General features: G+C 40.6%; 1 protein-coding gene across 2 annotated transcripts in view; it reads right to left on the bottom strand.

Moving 5' to 3' along the window:
* CTNNA2 (catenin alpha 2) overlaps nt 1-23085 on the bottom strand; it is a 609640-nt gene extending 586555 nt beyond the window's left edge. For both annotated transcript variants that reach the window (XM_053458129.1, XM_053458130.1), the window contains exon 1: nt 22934-23085. The gene's annotated coding sequence lies outside the window, so the exon portion shown is untranslated. The remainder of the gene's footprint in view (nt 1-22933) is intronic.
* Between the last annotated feature and the right edge of the window lie 375 nt (nt 23086-23460).

Genomic DNA, 23460 nt, shown 5'->3' with positions numbered 1-23460 from the left:
TAAGGTCAGAGTTGGCTAGCGTCCGCACGGGATTTTGGTTCTACTTTTTAATAGCATTTGTACCAAGGACACCAACCCTAATTGAATGGGTTTGGCACTAACGGAAGTACCGACGGCATAATACACAATAATTGACCATCTGATGGCCTGGTTCATGATGAATCAGAGGGACCTTGTCACTTTCCTGTTTAACTATAACGTGGTGACATGTCTGCCTATCTCTCATCAAAGACAAAGGATTCTGTAGCTATTTCCATTAAACGGGGTCCCATTCGATCATTTGTGTTGTCATCAGTATGTCAATTTATGATGTCATGATCAGAAACACATGGCGTGGGGGGGTTACATTCAAAGAACTTTGTATTGGACTTAGTGGCCTATTTCAATGAAAAGTAACCGTTTTACCGTGTTTCCCCGATAGTAAGACACCCCCGATAGTAAGACGTATCGGGGGTTTCAGAGGGGTCGGCTAATATAAGCCGTACCCCGAAAGTAAGACATATGTCTTACTTTCGGGGAAACACGGGGGATTTGCCGGGTCCGCCACTCTAAGGGGCCGGGAAGTCCCCACCAAGGCCGGCCTTACGTGTCTGCGGCCGCACAGGATTTAAATTAAAACATCGGGGTTTTTTTTTAACTTTATTTAACATCCTCCATGTTAAATAAAGTTTTTTTAACTTTATTTAACATGGAGGATGTTAAATAAAGTTGAAAAAAAACCCCGATGTTTTTATTTAAACCCTGTGCGGCCGCAGACCCCTAAGGCCGGCCCCTTAGAGCAGGGCCGACCTTTGGGGTGTGCGACCGCACAGGGCGCCACACTCCAGGGGGTGCCAACCTGCGGCACCCGGCACCCCTCCAGAGACGGACAGTAATGTCCGCCGCTGGAGGAGCAGGCTCGCAAGGGAGCGGTATCGGAGGTCTTTAACAGACCTCCGGCTCCCTTGAGTGATTTTAAGCCGGGTTCAACCCGGCTTAAAATCACTCAAGGGAGCCGGAGGTCTGTTAATGACCTCCGATACCGCTCCCTTGTGATCTGCGCGGCAACAGCTGTTGTGCGCCGGGGTTTCTTGTCAGATCCCGGCGCACAACACTGAAGCCGCGCCCACCGCTGTCCGTGCCCTCTGACCCGGAAGAAGACAGAACTGAAGAAGAGGAGCGAAGAGGAGGAAAAGAAGCTGAAAGAAGAAAGGAAAGGTAGGAAAGAATTAAGTGAGAGTGGATTGGTGTATATGTGTGTGGATTGGTGTATGTGTGTGTGGATTGGTGTATATGTGTGTGGATTGGTATATGTGTGTGGATTAGTGTATATGTGTGTGGATTTGTGTATACGTGTGTGGATTTGTGTATATGTGTGTGGATTGGTATACGTGTGGATTGGTAGGTGTGTTGATTGGTAAGTGTGTGAGAGTGATGGGTGTTATGCTGTACCATTTCCAATGTCTTTTTCATGATCTAATTATGCTCTAAAAGTACATCATAACTCCCATCACTCTCAATTTTTTCCCAATATAAGACATACCCCGAAAGTAAGACATAGTGGGGCTTTTAGGGATAAAAAGAAAGTAAGACACTGTCTTACTTTCGGGGAAACACGGTAGTAGAATGTGATTAAAAGGATATTTACCATTATGACATTTCTCAACGGCAACATTATTTTACTAAAAATTCTCCACTTAAAAATATCATATGTTAACATGGAAGGAATAGAAATTATTTGTTTCAATTTATGCTTATGTCAATCACTCTTCTTATAACCCCTACAGTATATATATATACATACACACACACACTGTATATGCATATATAATACTTTGGATCACTTCACCACATACCTTCTTGCCTATAACTCTAAATAAAATAAGGAAATTCCATGTAAGAACGTTTAGGCCTCTTTAGAACCTCATTGTCTCCCTTCATTGTAATAGAGCTGGTTCTATAAATAAAATGCAATGTATGTTTTAAAAACCATACGTACCCATGCCTTTTTTGCATTTACCCTCTGCCAGCCTTTCTTTGTAAGACCAGCAATGTATATATAAAAGGGGATAAGACTACCCCATTACATCTGCCACCAAAGGGACACACGCAAAACCAGGAGGCAGACTGTCCTCATGCGCGATCCCGGCTCCTGCCCTGACCCTACTCACAATAGAGAGCTCTGATCCCCCCAACTGACTCACTAACACCACGGAGGACTGTGCCAAGCTACATGCCTATAGGACACGGAGTGTTGGGATTTGATGTCATATCATGAAGCTCGTACCCTTAAATAATATGTCATTTTGGTTAATTCAGTCGTCATTATTTAACTAGAACTTAAAAACTAATGTAGAGAATATGGACATTTTGCTTGTATCTGCTGTGAAAGCGTGTCTTTTCATTAATGAATTACACAAATAACATTTTAGTAATTCATTTACTTTGATAAAATAATCCGTTAAATATCTCTTGCATAAACTTTAATCCTGCACCACTGATTCTTACAAATTAATACAAAAATGTTATTTGTAAGGTAAAAAATAGGATATAATGTCATGTATTTTGGCAACAACAATGTAACTATTTATGTAAATGTAAATATTTTCATCTAACCAAAAAAAAAAAATCCAAAAAATAAAATAAAAATCACAGCAACTGTTGAGGTTATGTTAGAAAAAATATTCAGCCGTAGGGTTGAGGAGACAAAGTTGGGGAGCATCGAACGCTAATAAGAGCAGCCAGAGGTGCAACGGATTCCTTCTGCAATCCTCTTTAGGTAAAAATGGCACTTATGGGGATGGGGAGAGAGAGAGAGAGAGAGAGAGAGAGAGAGAGAGAGAGAGAGAGAGAGAGAGAGAGAGAGAGAGAGAGACTCCATTCTTTCAAATGTTCAAATAGGGACAACAATAACTTTTAATAACTATTTTTGTAATTTGGTGAAGTATTTAGAAATAATGTATTTTATTTGCACAATTTAGTATGCGTTTAAATACACATTATTGGGGCTTTTGGGGCCGTAGAACCCAGCGATACCCTCATACCCAGCCAATATTCTGAGCTCCTAGAAAAAGAGGGGCATCGGGGGAGGAAAGAGGGGAGAAAAGGAATTTGGGTACCAAACCGGTACATTTGAGAGGTATGATTAGGATTAAGCTGTTCTGAGCTACCCTACAATCAGCGGGAATGAAATTAATCTTTGCCAGGTCACCGGCTTAGAAGCGTTATCTGGAAATGCGATGGGGTTTTGTATAATTAACGACCCAGGGGCAGAGCTGTGAAACGACCATAGGGGCCAATGGAAAGTCTCTCTTACTACTCTGCTCCAGTGTTATGTCGTTCAATACATGCACGTAGGGACTGAGCAGATAACCGCAGCTACAGAAAATAACCTGACTGCCGCGAGCGTCGCCATGTGCATTGGGCTATCCCTAATGCGCATGTCATGATAGTGCAAGCGTTTTAATAGCTTCTGGGCTACTCTCAGCAAAAGGCAGCGCTGGTCTCAGAGGACAATGTGCTGCGCCGAGCACCCAAGACGGAAAAGCTCATACAATGGGTATATCATTTAAAAAGTGGTCTTACCACCAAGGAAAACGATGGAATCTTCCATGCTGACCATTCTATTAATTGCTATGGTGATAAGAACACTTTTCACACATTGAATCAGAATCAGTATTACCTAATCATAGGCTGCTTATAATCATACCTTTTACTGCAATGGCATTTGAATTAAATTCATCATATTTGTAGTACTTAATTGCTATAGCCCAGAAAAATGTTCTTGGTTCGTAATGTCCAACTCTAAGTCAAGGTTTCCGGTATCAGAGCCATTTGGTTAACACACCTGGCACGTCACTACATAGAATCGTCACAATGAGCCGTTAAAGGGTTAATATTTCAAGTGTTTCGGGTTCCGCTAATTTAGAAAGTTCCCAGGTACAGCGATACCTCGGAGACCGACTGCCACATTGCGCTGCAGAGTCTTTCTGACAGTAACTTCGCCTCTCGCCCTATCTCAGGGGATACCCCGGAGTCTTCAGAACAATGCCTCGGAAGAGAATAATCGTCTAAAAATACTTTGGAATACATTTAGGTTTGATTACATTGCATTACATTTTATAGCATTTGCTTATAAAGACGCCAAGTACTCCAACCTGTCATCAGCTGACAGAATTAAATATTTTCTACAAATTATATAAATTAGACTCACATTAGCCATTTCTTTTTAACAAGCGCACAGATAACATTCTTATTTGCTGGCGATATCCCAGGTGGTCCTACCCCCCGGTGGAATGTACTTACACCTTAGGTGATATTTATATCCCAAATGTACTTTGGCTTTCTTTTAACAGTTGGAAGTCCATTCTCTCTACCCCATGAACCCAAGCATAGAAACAGAGCATGATGGCAGATCATGCCCATTCTCTCCATCTACTCCGCGCGTAAAGACCCAGACCTTAATCGGATCCATATACCTATCCCATGCATGTTTTAATTCAACTGATTCATTCACTCATGTGAGAATACTTTATCCATAAATCACTGGCGCAATTTTCATTTAAACGCAAGAGGCGCAAAGCGCATGCAACATTAAGTGGAATTTTCCAAAAGTCTAATGTAATAGCGGATAGTGGCCACTAGTTGGCGAAAGATCACATTATAATCAAATGCGCTAAAAAAAAATAATAATAATAATAATAATAGTAGTAATAATAATAATCATACACACTAAACTGACCAATCACAGGGTTGTAGACGATTCTGGAAATCTAATCTTAATAACAGAATGGGGACACGTATAGGAGGGCCTGATGGTTTTTAGAAAGCAGCATGCTTTGAAGTGAAGAAACAGCTAAAAAAGGGTTTATTAAGAGAGTTAAAGAGGAAAAAGTTGCACTGGGTGACTTTAGTGGATGTTTTGTATCGGCACACAAGTAGTTGTCAGCAGAAGGAGCTCTGATTGCCAGGTGAGTAGTGATGACTGTCTGGCACACATAAGGCAGTAAATGAAGGTGAGATTGGATCAAACTGAGCCCTGGGGGTCGGCAGACAATCTCTACACGATTGTAAGATGATAGAATGAATGAGATGAGCCAGAAAGAGAATGTAGAAGGTTTATCTCAAACAAATAACATATTCGGGACCAAGCTGGCCGATTATGTCAATGGTCTGCTAGAAAACACTGCATACAAAGTTAAATAACAGGAGAGAGAAGTTGAGACTGGATATTTATCAATGTAACAGAGTGCATGAGAATCAATAAAGTGCAGTCTGGATTCAAAGACAGTAAAAAAAATGGATTTGTGAGACATTAGTGTGCGGTGCAGCGTAGTAATCAAAAAACGGGGGTCTTGAAGGGTGAAAACATTTACAGAGGAATGTGGGTTACTTCACACCTACCAGTGATGGTACTTTTGTGATGACCCCGATTTATTCCCTCTTTTTAATCTTTTCTTAGGGATAGTGACTTAAAAGGGACGATCCAGCCGTATAGTTCACCAACACACAAAGCAAGACGAAAACACCATTGAAAGAAGCCAACATTTTAAAAATCAAAGATCTCCAAGATATGCCATTAAATCTTAGAGAGGTTTGTCCAATCAAAAAGGTAGGTTGCAAGAGAGTGGCAGTTTCAGCATACCAACTTAACTATGCGTTATAAATGGACAACCCTTGTGAGCTTCTGCTCCAGTAGAGCTTGGTTGGCCCATCATCATGTATACTGAAGTCATGAAACTGCAACTATAACTAGAGCCCCATCTAAAACTTCTCCTAAACTATGGATTGTTAAACAAATAATTATCTCGCTTCCAACCTTTGTGCTCAAGGAGCCGCCGGGAGGTTAAAAAGACCTCCAATGGTTTGTTCTTTATCTCTAGACCCAAAAGAGGACTCATTGCACCCAATGCGGTTCAGAAGAGACCACACGGAATGCCGAGCAATACGCAAAAGCTGAATAATAACACGCCAAACAAACTAAAAAAAAAGTAGCAAACAAACTTTTTGTGGAGTCATTAAGTTATTTTTGTATCCAGATGAAAAAATAGCAACTCCTCCGCCATATGTGTTCTCTGATTATATGGCTGCCCCAGCAGCACCAGTTATTGCACATGAATAGACAACAGATGTGACACTGATAACACCGCACATATAATGTGATTCATTGTTGCCAGACGGGGCTTGTTCTCTCCTTACACGACACTCTTACATAACAAGTGAATTCAGCGGGATCTAACATTTGTATCGCGGACCTGGGAGACTGCGGCACCATTTATATGTTAATATGATGGGAATTGTCTTGTTCTAATGCAAACATTCGTGCCGGAGTTACGTAAAAACTATTGGAAGAATCATTTTGTTACATTAACAACCATCCAGATGATGAAGACGTCTTTCACATCATCCATTACACGGGTCCTCATCATCTGCTGTCAGACGCTGGATTATCTAGAAGGCAGACGGGTTTGGTGCACTAGGTACATTATGAGATACATACGAGAAGGGGCTTCGTTGCAGCCATACCCACTATTACTTATTATACTTTTTGCATATACTTCCCTATCTAATATTAGAGTAAGAAGAAGATCGATTTGGACTTGAGGAGGGTGGTTTAAGCCCCACCAAGGCACGTAGTATCCTTGAAGAGGTGGAGAGATCTGGGTGTGACGTGGACGGGGCTAGACATTAAGTTTGACATTAAATTAATGCTGCCATGGAGCCATGTTACTTACATACCTCCCAACATACCTGGGAACTTCCCAGAGCAGGCTACTAGAGCTCTTCATATTCTTGATGAGCGGCAGGGCTACCCATGTTTAAGGCAGGGCTAGTTGGATGGGGGGTTGGAGGGGAGAGAGAACGCTCCTTCGCTCGGAGAAAGAAGGAGACCCAGGAATGTAGGGCTTAACTCAGGGACTCCTGGCGAAAACCCAGAGAGTTCCCAAGTATGCCTCCCAGGTACCCCTCTTCCAAGAGCTAAGAAGGTTCGCTGGGTACAAAAGGTGGGTTCTAGGTTTTTTCGGGAGCCTAAGCTCCATCTTTAACACAGATTAAATAATAGCACAATACAGCGATATACATGAAATAGGGCTCTCCCCTTAGATCAGCGGGAGTCTTAGCCCCAACCCCGTGTGCCGCACAATTCCGTTATTTTTATTTTACTCAATAATAACATCGCGTTCTCTGTAATATTATCGGAGGCATCTAAAAGGCGGTGTAGATGGAATCCTGGATTTTGCCGAGGCAGACAATATAAAATAAAGCCAGGGGATTACAAATCAACAGCAAAGTCCTACAAGAAAATAATTGCGTTCTTAACTCCAGCCCATAGCTAACAGGTTCCTTGTCTGTACTGAAGTATTCTTGTCTGGGGGGGGGGGCTGATTTATTTCCATGGGAAGGCTTGATCTCTACTTTGTTATTTACGACCGTTTCTTCTACTTGTTATTAATACCGGTTATGTATAGTTTAGAAAAAAAATTCCAACCGGCTGTTCTGCAAAGAACAGAGATTTCCTTTATAATAACGCTATCCAAAAACATACATTTTATCAGGTCGCCAGCGGGCGAGTTTAGATAAATAAACCCTATTAGAAATGATATATTAAAAACTGTAATTCATGTAGTAATATTAAGCCAAAATACTTGATGCCTCTTCGGTAAGATATGGAGAATCCAAAACTGCCCCAGGGGCAATGGTCTCTGAGAGGGGGAGTGGGTAAGTTGGGGCTTTTTGCTTTGCCTTTTACCTGCCCCCTATTCCAGCTAGCCACACCATACAGAGCACCCCCAGGGACCCCCAGACCACTGGATATCATAACCTAACAGCCCCCCATATGGAGGCTTCATGAAGAAGCCTACAAAGTTGGCTCTTTTGGAAACAAAATTCGGTCAGACTTCTAGAATTTTTTTTTTCTTTTACATTTTATTCTTATCTTAATTTTTTCTTTAAGACTCGCCTTCTTTTGATGCCTCCTTTGAAACGGCTAATCTCCACCAGATACTTAATTAAAAAAAGGTGTCCGTGCACGGTAATTGCTGCGGAGTTAATCAAAACTTAGTAAGCAACGAAGTTCCCAGCCGACAACGCGCTATTCCTGGCTGGAACGCGTTTTCCTTCTCTTTTAGGGGAAAGTAGGGCAGTAATTAAACAGAGAGCTAAAATGTTATATTTATGGAGAACAGACAAATTCAAAGGTTACGCCGTCAGCTTGACAACCCCTTTTGTACCATCAGTCCTGCAAATGGGCCATTGTCACTAGTGTGTCACATTCAATACCGAGCACGGCGACATGAAGAAAAAACTACGAGGCTTGCAAGTAATCTTCTGTCTGGCAACGCATGAAATCTCGATTCTAAAACGGAAGAAGGTTTTATTATTTGTTGCTGCAATTCCAACGTAACGAGAAAAACCTGATGCCTTCATAACCAGGAATGATCCAGATATGCCCAGAAGGCTGCAGGCTGTGGCGGAACTACCGGGTTCGCGACTGCGACCGGGCCCTGGAGTTCTGCCAGTCAGGGGGGCCCAAGGGGTGCCGAGCGGTTGCTGAAAACGACCGCTTGGCAACTCTTGGGCCCCCCTGACTGACAGAAATCCAGGATGCCTCCGCTCCCTGCCGCTGCTGCCGCCGCCTCATTGTGCAGTGTCATATGCCGGCGCTCAGCAGTGAAGCGCCGGCACCCGAGACAAACGCCTCATGCTCTCCAACACAGGAGTTGACGGTAAGTGACCTACAAAGGGGGGGGTAGGGAGTGGGTAGATCGTGAGAAGGGGGGGTAGATCGTGAGAAGGGGGGGTAGGGAGGGAGTGGGTAGATCGTGAGAAGGGGGGTAGGGAGAGAGTGGGTAGATCGTGAGAAGGGGGTAGGGAGAGAGTGGGTAGATCGTGAGAAGGGGGGTAGGGAGGGAGAGGGTAGATCGTGAGAAAGGGATAGATGGGTTGGGGGTGGGGGGTGGGGGGTGTGTGGGCCCTTAACAGATTCTCGCACCGGGGCCCTGAGGTTTCTAGTTACGCCCCTGGCTGCAGGTGTGACATCCGATCAACGGACTTCACACCTACCTGCCCCCAAGCCTGTTCCCTTCCTTGTCACCTGCCCAACACATCTAAAGAGCCCCGGCACCCTCAAACTACCCCTGCCCCTTCCTTCCAAATGTAGACATAGAGGAGAACGTCCATACAGCATTCCAGGAGGACCCCAGGAACTTGGTGGCCCTCAGATTGAGCTTTATCAGGTTTCTCAAGATGATCACGAGGACGTGTCTTAGTTGCCAATTTGGCCACGGAGGTAATATCCAAACATTGGCTAATATATGGACTGATGGTCCTCTTATTATCGAGCAAACCTAACGTTGGCCGTTAACTAGAAGCACGTGGAATTATGTGAACATATAATGTCAAAATGTAAAACACCATCTATTTGGGGAATACCATGGGAACTAGTTGTTTTTCTAGATAAGATACCAAATTATGAAGTTAAATTAAAATATTTGCCATTGACACATTATATATATATATATATATATATATATATATATATATATATATATATATATATATATATATATATATATATATAGCACTGCGTATATTGTTGGCGCTATATAAACAAAAGATAATATATATTTTGAAATTTTACAAATATTATAATAAAACTATACTGTTTTTTTTTTGTTTTTTTTACTTTCTTATTTAGAATAAAGAACCGACTTAAGAGGAAGAACAGAGGACTTCTGCTGTTTTGTAGAACCTTCCTCATTAAAGGGAAGGAGGAAAGAAAGCATGTTCACAAATTGCTCGATGTTGTGTTTGCCCTTAAAAATAAGCTGACCTTGTATCTTCTGGTCAGTGATGGATCCCAAGTCACCGCTATTGGCAAGCTTGCGCGGACAAAGCAAAACGAGCAGTTCTGCAGAACTCAGCACCCCCAGTGACATTTGCTTCAGATAGGGAAAGGAAACTTATATAATACGTATAAAGTTCTAACGATAAATATTATTTGTACAAAAAAAAGAACACAAGTCTAAATATATGTGTCCCATTATGAGAAAGGGGGAATACCCGTCGAAATATTCCACCAAAAATAAATTCAGGAAGGGGAAAATTGGTTCTATTTTTAAGCATTTATTAAAAAGAAATAAAAAAAAATATATATATATGCCTGCACTAACAAAAATAAATCATAACGCCTAGCTAAATAAAATAATGAAAACAAATAAACAAAAAAGAAAATAAATTAAAAGTAACTGCCGGGTATTTAACGGAAGCGGATATTTACAGCTCCACCTCCAGTACAATCCTATTGGTTCACGCCTGTCACACATTTTATGAATGAACAGTGGTCACTGAGAGGTTAAATAATATGTTAAATATTTAATGAAAATATTTTTTTAATATACTGTATTTGCTTGCTTATAAGAGGATTTTTTTTTTTTTTTTTTTTTTTTTTTAAACAGAGGAAATGCTCTAAAAAATACCCCTCGTTTTATAATCCGACCTCAAATAGCGGTCCGTCTTCAAGACTAAGATCCAGATCCCTGCAGCGCTGCAGGAGACCTGGATCCTCCTCTCTGGCAGCAGGTGAACGTCTGTGGGATGTGCGCAGACAATCTCCGCTGCTGCCGGCACTTCCGCCGGGGCGCAGGCGTGACGTGACCTTCCGATGCATAGAAGTCCCGGATAGCAGCAGAAGTTGTCTGCACACATCGAACAGACGTCCACCTGCTGCCCCCACTTGACACGAGGAAGTCTGGAGCATGGGGGACAAGTCTAGGGATGCATTGGTAAGTCGGGGGGGGGGGGGTATAAGGCATATAAGGGGGCAGATTGGCAAATAGGGGGGGAACAAGGCATTTCAGGGGGGCTATACTATATTTGTATATAATGATGTATATAATGTATATTATAATGTGCGCTGCAGGCTAGTCAGGGGTGTCCCGGTCTGTGTTTATACGGGAGGGAGGATGGTTTTGGAAAGTTTCCCAGGTACCCCTATTGTTAATATAATTTGAGCGATGGAAGTATAATTACCCCTTTGTTGGTCGAAGATTAATTTAAGGAGCTTGGTACATAAAGAATATATATATATATATATATATATATATATATATATACATATACACACATACATACATACATACATACATAGTATATATACTTAACTATGCATTTAATTTATTTATAAAAAATAAGTGTATTACAATTATTTGTATATATATATATATATATATATATATATTCCAAGGCCCTTTTATATGTTTACAACGTAAACCAGAAGATACACATATCAGAAAAATGTTTATATATAAATTATGTATTAATTTGATGATAATCTCAGCAGGTTACCTGTATAAAAGACACCTGGGAGCCAGACATTTTGCTGATTGATAGGGGATCAAATGAAATCAATTTATAATTTATTTGAAATGCGTTATTCTGGATTTTTTTGTTGTTGTTATTCTGTCTCTCGCAGGCAAAGGTACAAAATCAGCAGAGGATCAAATAATTTTTACTTCACTGTAAAAAAAATACAATAATCCACTTTATTGGGTCAACATAGAAAAACGCATATGCTTTCATGACATCGGAAGTGATCTGTGGAAGAGACCTCTGCGGTCCCAAAAGCTTAAGTAACTTTCCATCTTTTCCTATGCTGGCCCGAGCGCCAGAGGAGGCATTGACCTCTCAACCTCCTGGTAGCAAAAGGGTTAAATATTTAAGACATATCAACAAAAGTTTCTGATATCACAGAAATAATTTTATTATTATTATTTTTTTTTTTATTACCCTGTACCCCTCTATCTGAGCGGAGTAAGGGGGTAACAGTTGTAGTCTATACAGTGCTTCCTATTAGAGATCTGAGTGTGGAGGCAGCTCCTGCCAAATCTTCGGAGAGCAGAATCAAAGACGGCTGAAGAAGTGGGCAGAGATCCTGCGCGAATGGCTTCCCGTTCCTTCCCACGCCTGTCCGCTTGGGCCCTCCATTGTCAAAGTACAAACAGGAATGTCACTCGCCAGCGCGGCCGTCACGTTAGAGCCAGCGAAGCCTGCTGAGAAGAGAGGAGGCGCTCGGACGACCAATTCAGGAGTTACAATAACTATATGAGCAATAAATAGCGTTGTACAGCGCTATGGAATATGACGGCGCTATATAGCACAATAAGTAATAATAATAATGGCGAGTGGGCACCTGGAAGATCGCAATCAACACATCGTAACACAGTCCATAGATCTACAGGCAGACACGCTTACACCGTTATTTATTTAGAGGTTTAAATGCTAGATCTTTACTCTAAATCAAGGGAATTTAACCCCTTCGGTACCACATGCAAGCACCGGTACGTCCAAAAGAAAATGGAGACGCGGCTGAACACAATTCTGCCATAACACATAGTCGGGGCAAAAAAAACCCACAGAATTGTGCGCAGGTAATTATTTCTGCGGCCAACTTTGGCAGCGATCGGCGGATAAATAGCTGCATGAAAAGCGTCCAAATCCTCCCAGTGAAATATTCTGGCTCGTCTGCTTCACAAAAATATATACTTTTGTTGTTGGTATTTTTTTGGTTTCTTTTTTTCAAAATCAGAGCTGAAAACCCAGCACAGCGAATGTAAAAAAAAAAAACGTGCGCCTTATAATGCGGTCCCTATAACTGCCGGGGACGTATGGAAATCGTATATAAATGAGGTGTTTCTGAAATCAGGACACCCGGCTTGTTACATTTTGAGGGTATTTTCGATCAATTTAACAAAATTTTGTTTCAGAGAAGAAAACATATATAATATATATTAAAAAAGTGTGTTTTTACTAAATTACTCATATTAAATCTATAGCTTATAATGTAAGTTATATACCAAAAGATAACATGGATACACCATTCACAGAAAAGGGGAATAACGGTTCAACCAGCATACGGCCGGAAAAATGATAAAAATAGCTCCGTTACTTGAATTACGAAAAACCCTGGTGTTTGAGGGGTTAAACACGTACAGGATCGGCATACGGCTCCTGAATGTAAGACGAGACCAACGACTGATTAAGGTCCGAGTCTTTACATCAGGAAAACAGACAGACTAGATGGGGGCCGATCAGCCGTCACGGTCTAAGAAATGAATATGCAAATTAATATTATATTTTAAAATTGTTGATTTGTATAAAAAGAAGAATTCTTTAAATAAGGCGCAGAAGCAGATTTTTTTTCACCCCCAATTCCGGCACAACGTTCACATCGAGTTACGCTCTATTCGTATTGCTTCGTGACAAATCCCTTTACAGTTAGTGCGAGGCGTGAAGCTCCCCGTAGAGTTTTGATGAACTCCGTTGGAATCGGGCCGAGTTCCATCGCTGGAGCACGCGCGGCCGCGCTCGGATAGGGTGGTATTTCTGGAACTAAAGAGTTTGCCCCTCTGAGATTATCCCTGTGTTTAAGAATATGCAGAATTCTATCAGACTAGGCTGGAAAATTTGATTTTTAAATAAGAAGCATGGAGGAAATAAACTTAAACAATATAATGGATACGGGGGGCACAAACGGATATAAGGGGGTCTACATGCAATGCAAACGACAAAAAAAATAATCACACAAACCCAGTAACACAATAAATATCATTATTGGAATTAAAAAAAAAAAACATCATGGGGGCATTAATTATGAAAATTCCAGATCCCCTGAATGACCTGCTTATAGAAATGTGCAATAGCACCACCGCTGGGTGAGTATAGAGAGTTTTCCCCTCTAATCCGGTAAATTAAGGAAATAAACCTTGGCAGGTTATTGCCACTTTTTTGTTTCCGCTGAAGGTTTTAATTGCATAAAGACGACAGACACTTTTTTAAGAAGCTTCAGGAGTTTCTATGGCAACCGCATCTGTCTATTGTTGGTCACATGACAATTAAGTGTTCCCAGCAAAAAAAAAAAAAAAAAAAAAAAAAAAAAAAGGTTCTAATAAAACTATTTACAGAAGGATCTGGGCAGCTCCAGGAATAACGTCTCTAATGCTTATATTTAGTTCAAACAAGCCAGCAGGGGAGGCGGAACAGAAACTATATAACAACATTCTGAAATATGTCAAAAACCAGGATGGAACGATGTAAAATACTCTAGGAAATGTTTTATCAGCAGGAAAGAACGGGAATGTTTTTTTTTTTATCCGCCATCGAATTCTATGTTTCTGTCTTTCTCTGTTTTATTTCCAGAGCACTAGCGGATCCCGCTATTACAATAGGGGGAGGGGCATTGAAAACGAACAATGACAATAACATAAACACACTGCTACAGAAGGAGAAGAGGGTCCGGCTCGTGTGAGCTTACACTTCTATTAAGAGGTTTAGTGGAAATGAGACAGAAAGAGATGAGAAGGACATGAGGGCATAGAAGAGTAGCTTGCAACATCTAGACTGCCCTCTAATACCTTGTGCAAGGAGCCAAGCCTTACTTAATCTTTTATAATATTCAGTATAGCCAGATGCCTATAACTCTCCTCACTGGGTAGCCTCTACCACATTTGCTGGAAGGCTGTCCCACCTATCAACCACCCTGGTTAATAGGTGGGACCTAAACCTATGACTCCCTAATTTGACGCCACGGTCTATTACCCCAGCATTTTGTCTTTGATTTTTTAATGCACTTTGTTAAATCTCTTTAATGTACCATTCCACGGCTTTTTGTTATTAGAAGTTTCTTCTCCTTTAGGCGCACGCTTCTTATATAGCACCCGACCGGTACGTCGCCACCATCACTGCGCCTTAGCATTGCTAGCCGATCTTACATATAAGCAAGTCAGGTGCCTGGGGTTAAAACCAAGTCTTTCTACGTCGGCTTACAGAGACGTCGTCTTCAAAGAATCTGACATCGGCCAAGCGCAGATTTGTTATAAGCATTAAATCTGCAAAATACGCTTAACTGATTCACGCTACATTTACCAGGGAAACAAATTGGAAAATCAAGAAGATAAACCTACAAAGCCAAACATTTACTGTTTAAATAGCAGATAACTTTTTTTTCTAATAATAATAGTTTTTAATCAAAGGGGCAAAAAATGTATTTCTCACTGACGTTTATTGTTTGAATTAACAAATGCAAACATTAACCCAAACTTTGACATATGCGGAATTAGCACAGCGTATATCTGGAATTTTATTATTTTTATAATATTTTATATATTATATTATATACACACACTCTCTCTCTCTCTCTCTATATATATATACAAACATTATTATAATATATATATATTTTATATATGAAATCAGTGTATATATATATATATATATATAAATGAATCGAGCGGCCATAAGGTAAAATAGTCACTTAATTAAGTTACCGTATTTCCCCATGTATAAGACACACCTTTTTTCAAAAAATGTGGGGTCTAAAAACTGGGTGCGTCTTATACAGTGGTTGTAGATTGCAGTTGCTACGGTAATTCCCAGTACCTCCCTGCAGAAACGGAAACCTTAACTTGTAATCATTTAAAGATACACTTGAGTCACCTGTATTCAAGCAGGGATATCAACCATAACATACTGACAGCAAAAGCACCAGCACAGCGGGGAGAATAGGCAGCTCCAGACATTGTGACCCAAGAAGCTGCTCCTTCTCCCTGAGACCGGGGGGAAAAACCTTGAGATTCTGGGTGCAACTCTGCAGACTTAGGCTCTATCATCACTGCATACAGGACCTCGGAGAGCTACTCTCCCTCTCTAGTGCGTAGAATTGCTCTAAACACTGGAGCACAATTATTTTTTATTAAAATTATCAAGTTGAGTGGACATAATGGAAGTTTTATTTAAATACTTTATATATAACAAGATAGTTTTGGAAAGAAAACTATATACTTATACAAAAGTCTATTATATAAAATATTTAATTTACAAGTTTCTTTTTTTTCCCCCATAATTGAAGTAAAATCCCACTGAGAACACTGTTCAGATGGTCATATCGAGTTTTGTATAGCCAATTCAGTGGGAAATGCATTATTTTAGGCACTAATGTCAAGACCTAAATTCCATAATACACCTCGCCTTGTTACAAGGAAATGATTTAACCCCCCCAAAAAGTCATTTTTTTAAAAAAATTCCCCAATAAAACAACCGCTCCGTTATAACCTGGACTGCCCCGTGCGCTTGAGTTGAAGTCCTTTGGCAGAGAAGGGGTTAATCGCCAGAAGACGGCTTGCGTTCTAAAACGATGAAGTTCTAGAACGATGCGAGTTTGCCCCCCTCCATTTAAGATCAGTCACATTAGTAGCCCCCGGGGGGGGGGCAACAGATGGTCAGCAGTCTGAATATCGGTTTCTTTGCCGCCATGAAGGGGCTGAAGGTTCTAAAGATGATTGTTGTTTAATATAAACCGGTTTAGATTCCATCGGAAGCAGTTTGCTTATTATATTTTCTGGCGCTCCTCTGATTGAGTGGGGTGGGATTCATGTAAAAGAACCCCGCAGAGACCCCCGCAGAGAACACCTGTGCAGAGCCGCACTGATAATAAACGCAAAATCGCTACGTCCCAAAACATGCTTTTTTTTGTTGTTGTGAAAACCCAAACCTGGAGATTATCAAGAGACTCGCGATCAGCAGGGAGCTTGAAGACAGATCAGGACCATTTTTCCGACTCTCGGAAGACCTCAAATCTTCCATGCTTGGCCCGTCCTAACGCACATGCAGCGGAGGCCTAAATGTCCTCATCGTATTGACCTCTGCCTCTTCTGCTGGAAGGCCAGTCTACCTATTCACGATTTTCTCAGTAAAGGAATACATTCCCACATTATGTCCTCCATATTTAAATGTTTGCGTGGACACATGTTTCTTCCTTAGGGGGCCAGGCCGATTTTCATAGTCTTTCTATGACTAGAATTGGGTGACTTTATAAAGAGCGGACACTCTTTTTTTTTTTCTTCAGGACAACTTCAACTATTCCTAGATACCTAGTTTAACGCAAACTATGCATCCCATCACGATATAGCAAACCCAACAAAAGTAGTAACAAAAACAAAATAAAAAGGTATTTACTACAGTTATCCAGTAGGTGTGATGGTACCTCCGTGCAGACCACGAACGTAGGAGACGATACGCAGCATATCGCAGGGTAGAAGGAAGTAGATATAGGCACGAAATACACATTTCTAGACGTATACAATGTTTTTGGCCTCTCCGAGTGCTGCGACTCCTACAACGCCCATCAGCATTCTAGCTGAGAGTCATGTGAGTTGGGGCCAGTCTTGTCCATTTTGCGTTTAAGATCAGATTGCAAGCTCTTGAAACCGAGGCCTCTCTGCTGTGTTTCCGCGGCAGCTCTCTTCCCACTTTGTACTCTGGAGCCCAAAACCTCATCGTAAATGTTAGCACGTTCCTCGTGTCTGTGCTTCGGAGCGCTCCTGATCCATCTTGGCAGACGACTTATTTGTCAACAAAAACAGGAAGACACAATTTAACGAAGGTCCGCCCCAAACGAATCTTAAAGACCTGGCACATTTTTGACATCTACATTTAGAAACGTTTAAAAAATATTCTCCCGTAAAGAGAAACTTTGTATAAATATGGTTTTTTTTATTATTATTATTATTTTTTTTTTTCAGTATTTACTACTTTTTAATAATTTTAGTCAATTTTTTTTAGTAATTTATATAGGGAAGAAATTCAGTAAAAATAAAATTACTGATTACAATCGTACGTGAAAACGGAATACAACACGCTAACGCGGAAGTATTGATCAGGGCTGCCAGCGTGAAGTAAACACGCTAACAACGAATGTATGTCATAATTCTCTTCCTTCGGCAAAATACTTATACACCTGACTGCACTTAACACGCCGGTCCGACACATCTGTCTTAATAAAGTCCGCTCCACAAAAACAATGGGAAACGGATATTTACGTGCGAGGAGCCCTTACTGAACGCTTGATACAAAAAAGGACAAAGCTCTATAGAAAGGTGAAGAAGAAAAAAAAAAACACTCAAAAAAAAAAGTCCAAGATATCAACTGCATCGACCCGGATTACTTTACTACAATAGAGCTCCAGCAGCGCTATTACAATGTATGGATTGAATGTTAACAATAGCATTAAAACAGACAATATACAAGACATGCTGGCATGGAACGAGGAGAGGGAGTCTGGTCTTGGGAGCTTACACTCTATTTTATAAAGGGTTAAAAACTTGCCATTAACAACCCTAACAGGCAATGGACTCCAGAGCGTTCCCAGATGGCACACTGCTTCAGTATAGAGTAGATGGCCTCTTGGCATCTGCTCTCCCCTTGGGGTGAAGGTTGTTTTCCTTTGAAGGGTGTCGTTCGTATCTTCGTACTTTGTCTTAGGCGATCCAGTTTGGATAAATATTTGGAGATACCCCGTTCATCTTATTTTCTGGATTTTTTGGGGCAATTTGGATAGGACAGCAAGTTAACTATACAGTAAAGGGTATTCCACGTCAACGGACCCAAAACAGTCCGAGCCTCCTTGGTAACTGCCTGCCGACGACCACGAATCCATTTTCTTTTCTGTTACTAAACAACTTATAATGAGATCAGCGCAATCCTTCGATAAAGTTATTAAAAACAAACAAAAAAAAAAAACACCTTTTGATTAGGATCAGCCCTGACCTTGAAACTGTCCGAAGTTTATCTACCTTCCCGTGCTGAGACACCACACTGAGTTGATGCTTTATGGCAACGCTAATGAAGTCCACTACTCATAGGCTTTTATTAACCAATGTGTCCAGCTGGGTGATTAAGACTGAGGTGTTCTGCTGTTTCCCACAGGCAGTATGACAAGGAGTCGGGGTGTCTGTCTAGTAGATCGGGTTCAGATAACAGAGCGAGAACATTATATTTTGGGGCAAAAACTAGAACTAGGAATAAAATAATGGTGCGAGTCCCCGTTTAATACTTTTACTTCAATTGAACTACCTAGTAGATGCTGCATTCAATTGATTTAAACGTAGCTTTGGTTACCGGCCTCAGTCCATGATCACTATCTGGGGTTTAGTAAAGGAGCAGAATTGTGCGTTTTTTTAACCACAGTTAACAACAATTAATGTTTATACGGAGCGCTGAATTAAGCCCAAGTGTAATCAGAGTGATTTTTATACACTTTTTAGGTCAGGGCATTCCTTAGCTATACGATTCCTCCAGTACTTAGTGGTCTAGGTCGGGTTAAGGTAATAACACGCTATTTTGGCTGACAAATGCTTAATATTCAAATAATTTACAATTTTAGCCGGTCCCATCATTTTTTAGCACTTTAAAATATATACATTACAGAACATATAATAAAAATAGCATTTATACACATTTTTGAAAGCGTGCAAGGAGGGAACTTTATGTCAAAGGAGGAGAAATGTTGGAACTAAAACTAGAGGGTCAGAGGCTTAGAGATAATGAATGGATGGGGTAGTTGATAAGTGGAACAGCGTTCCAGCAGAAGTGGTAGAGGGTAATACAGTGAGGGAATGTACCGGTATATGGCATGAGATTGGCATATGGCTCCTGAATCTAAGATGAGCCCAACTTTAACTAAGTAACCCCACTGATTGCGGCAGGCGCATGCCCTCGTAGGTACCTGGGAAATCCTACCCCCTGATGGCCTTTGGATCTGTCTACGTATATCAGGCGTGGGGTAAAAAAAAAACCCGGTTAAACCCCCCAAAAAGCAATGCTTGCATAGGGAACCAAAACTAAGGAGTGTCCCTGAAAATCTAGGACAGTTGGCATGTATACTATTACATTTATAATGGAAAACAACTTTAATTTACACAAAGTGGAGCTCAAATCTGTCTTTGAGAAGTTTGTCTTTGCAGGTGACATAGGGGTTTATTTACCTAACTTTGGGATTATGGCATTAACCCTTCACTGACAATTATCCAGAATCCAGACTCTTTCCCCACTAATAATAAATATATATATACTGTATACATACATACATATCTACATACATACACACACATATACATACACACATATACATACACACATACATACATATACACACATATACATATACACACATATCTAAATACTTACACACACATACATTAATACAGGGAGTTCCTGTGACTATTTTTAATTCATGGTGGTTACTTTTTTCATAGTAATTCTATTCCTTTTGCGGGACGCACAGGTATATGCGATCACTAAACATATAGCGTGATATACTGGCCACTTTTTAGGAACTGGAAACGAGATTCACTACTAATTACGGTGAATGTTACATTAGAATTCATAGCCTGAGATGGCATTTCATACAATCACCATTTAGAAACCTTCATGAGATCAGTGTGTATATATATATTTACACACACACATATATATTATTATAATACATTATTTATAAAGCGCCGACAGATTCCGCAGCGCTGTACAAAGAAAATGATACAGATAACAACAAGTACATTACAGCAAGCATGGAGGACCCTGTTCCCGCACACACACAAACTATATTATATATATATATATATACACACACACACACACACACACACACACACACGATATGATGTAAAAGCCATGAAAACGTTTCTACATTTGTCGCAATTTAGCATAAAGGTGCGGGTCATCGCATCTTGTTACAAGTAAGAGATGTAATCACCGAGCGCAGAGACTTCTCATAACAGCCACGCATACAGAACACAACACAGGTTTTCATCCAGATTGGAAGAGAAATGTTCAGAATGCTCTGATTCAGGTACTTGGATGACGACAGGGGCCATTCTCACTTTGGAGCACGTTTCTGAGTGAGTAATTGTAATTTATCAATTCGGTTTCATTTGCTCTAAATGGTGCAGCGAAACATCCAGAATAAAATGAAATAAAAATAAAGTGACATCAACAAAAAGATCTAGTAGATCCTAGGGATATCCTTCCAGCAGAGGAGGTAGGTCACACACTGAAATTCATAGATCAGTTATAGCAGAATATGCTGCTTTATTATCTCTTGATAATACACAACACCATTAACCAGATAAACAATTTCAGAATTTTAATGTTCATGATAATCAATAAGAAAAAAAACAAAAATCTCTAATATCTTGTTGCCACACAATAAAAAAAACAATACATTTTCAGGATTTCAGAGAAAGCAAGATCATATCTATCATAATAAACACAATGGTCTTGGCAAATATATATATTAATTAATCATGAACATATATATATATTTACGAAACGACTCATTGGTCCACATCTAGAGCAAATAACTATGTATCACCCCCCCACACAACAAAAAAACCAGACCCAGACTGCATGTTCCTGTAGTAAATGCGTATATACGCGTATAGATATATATATAGATATATATATTCACAACTCAGGCTTAAAACCCAAGTGGCATTTTACATTCCATGGCTTCTGCAGTGAAAAGGATCAGCCACGGACTGGAAGGGGTTAATACTTTCACTCTAGCTCATCGATCACATGTGAGCCAAGCATGTTATAGAGCGTGTAATGCAACCATCACAGATTGGTGCCAAAAAGCCCAAATTTCATTAATTCTCATCACTCGTGCAGTTGGTACGACGACCCAGAGATTGCCCGCCATAGATAGTCTGCTTCAATAAACCGAAATGCTCTGCGGCTTACAAAGTTCACACCGACAACCCGAGGTTCTGCAACCTAGTAATGACACGTACATCACGTTACACGATAAAGATAACATCATCAGCATGAACCTGGCGTCAACTATTTAACCTCTCGCTGTCCAGCATGACATCAGAAGTCCATCAGACCCCCCCACACCCCGTCTTTAACCTTATGTAAAAATTATGGATCATACTCTGACCAGAAGTGGGGTCAACTTGGCAGCTGGGACTGCAAGATGCACTAAAGAAAATATCCATATTTTGATAAAAAAAAAAAAAAACAACTTACAATGCCATTTATCTTTGATTCCAATGAGATATTGACAATAAAGTGTTAACAGCAAGATTTCCTCGTTAACGCTAAAAAGGAGACTTCAAGTTAAAACAAACCAGTTTTATCGATAGAGCCAAAAAAACAATCATAATAATAATTTTAAATTATTTAACCCCATAAGCACCAGAAGCCACAGAGGTACCGAGGTTAAAGATACAAAACAAAGCAACATTGTTACAGCAGAGAATGCAACAAAGAAGCACAATAATAATAATAAATAATAATTAAAAAAATTCTTGAAATAATGTGAATATTTATTATTAAATACTTAAATAGACTATGTTAAATATATTAAGAAAAACGATGAGGTCGTAGGAAAAGGCACATAAATCAGCGAGTTCCACTGTAATGATTTAGGAGACAACCTGATGTTCCTTGAGACCAAAGTAACACTTTAGAGAGGGTAATAGACCGCGTTACACAAACGCTGGGTGTCTGGGGATCATTTTTGTCGTTTTGGGGTTTTTTTTTTTTACTTTTCTTTAGCATTAGACTTTATCTAGAATCATTCTCTGTAGAGAGACCTCCTCCTCCTCCCAAATGGGAGAAAGAAAGCCTTTTGTCTTCTCCTCTCTCTTTTGGTGATCCCAGGAGGACCATTTCAGGCTAACATCCAAAAATCAAACATTAAGCGGGTTGTTTGAATCACTAAACGCAAAGACAAGAGGCCTAAAAAAAACAAATAAAACAATAAAAAAAAGGGATGCTCCTGGAGAGCGATTAGAGAAGAGGAGCCCGGAGAATGGGGCAGATGCTATTAGATTATCTCCACAAAAGGAGAGCGAGAGAGAGAGAAGAAAAGAGGGGATCTCATGGCTGATGTGAGGCTGGAGATGTAACAAAGAGACCCAGCTTCTGGCTTTTTTTCTTTCTTGCTGTGCCTGCTGGAGGGGACCGCTGTGCTCATGGAGATGCATCTGATCCTGCATCCTCCTCAGCACACACACACACACACACATAAAAAAATGGTGATCATCCTCCACATCAGCATCTCCATCCCATGCACAGACACATGTGACTTCCCCATCCCAGCCAGCCTGCTACTCACCACCTTCCTGCTGCCTCCTCCTTGAGGATGTGTAGAGATCCCAGTCCCAGGTGGGGTGTCCTTGCTGTGTGGCTGCTCCTGCGCCCGGTGTGTAGTTGTGGGTCCTGCGTGCGGATGGTGCTGCTGTGTGCTGTTGTGTGTTGCTGTTGTGTGTGTGTGTGTTGCTGTGTGCGCTGTTGTGTGTGTGTTGCACAGGAGGCTCCCCTCACGGTGACAGCAGCTGCCGCTCACAGCTCAATGTGTTGTATCCGAAATCTCTGTCTCTAGGAGCCAGCATCAGCTGAGCTCCGCCACTCCCCCTCCCTTTTCAGTGCTCGGGTGGTTTTTTTTTTTACATTTTTTTTTCATCAACTTTATTGAAAAGGAAAGACCTGCACAGCCACTGAAATATGATTGCTGCATTTGTATGTAATAATAATAGTAATTATACAGTAACAGTAATTATAAAAGTACTACTACTAAAAATAGTCATAATAAAATATATTATGAGTAATTACAATAGCACTGCTTCAACTAATAATAATAAT

Source organism: Spea bombifrons, chromosome 1 (genome assembly GCF_027358695.1).
Source record: "Spea bombifrons isolate aSpeBom1 chromosome 1, aSpeBom1.2.pri, whole genome shotgun sequence".
In the NCBI taxonomy this organism is placed as follows: Eukaryota; Metazoa; Chordata; class Amphibia; order Anura; family Pelobatidae; genus Spea; species Spea bombifrons.
The sequence above is the reverse complement of the archived record's forward strand: the minus strand, read 5'-3'. Positions and strand labels throughout refer to the sequence as shown.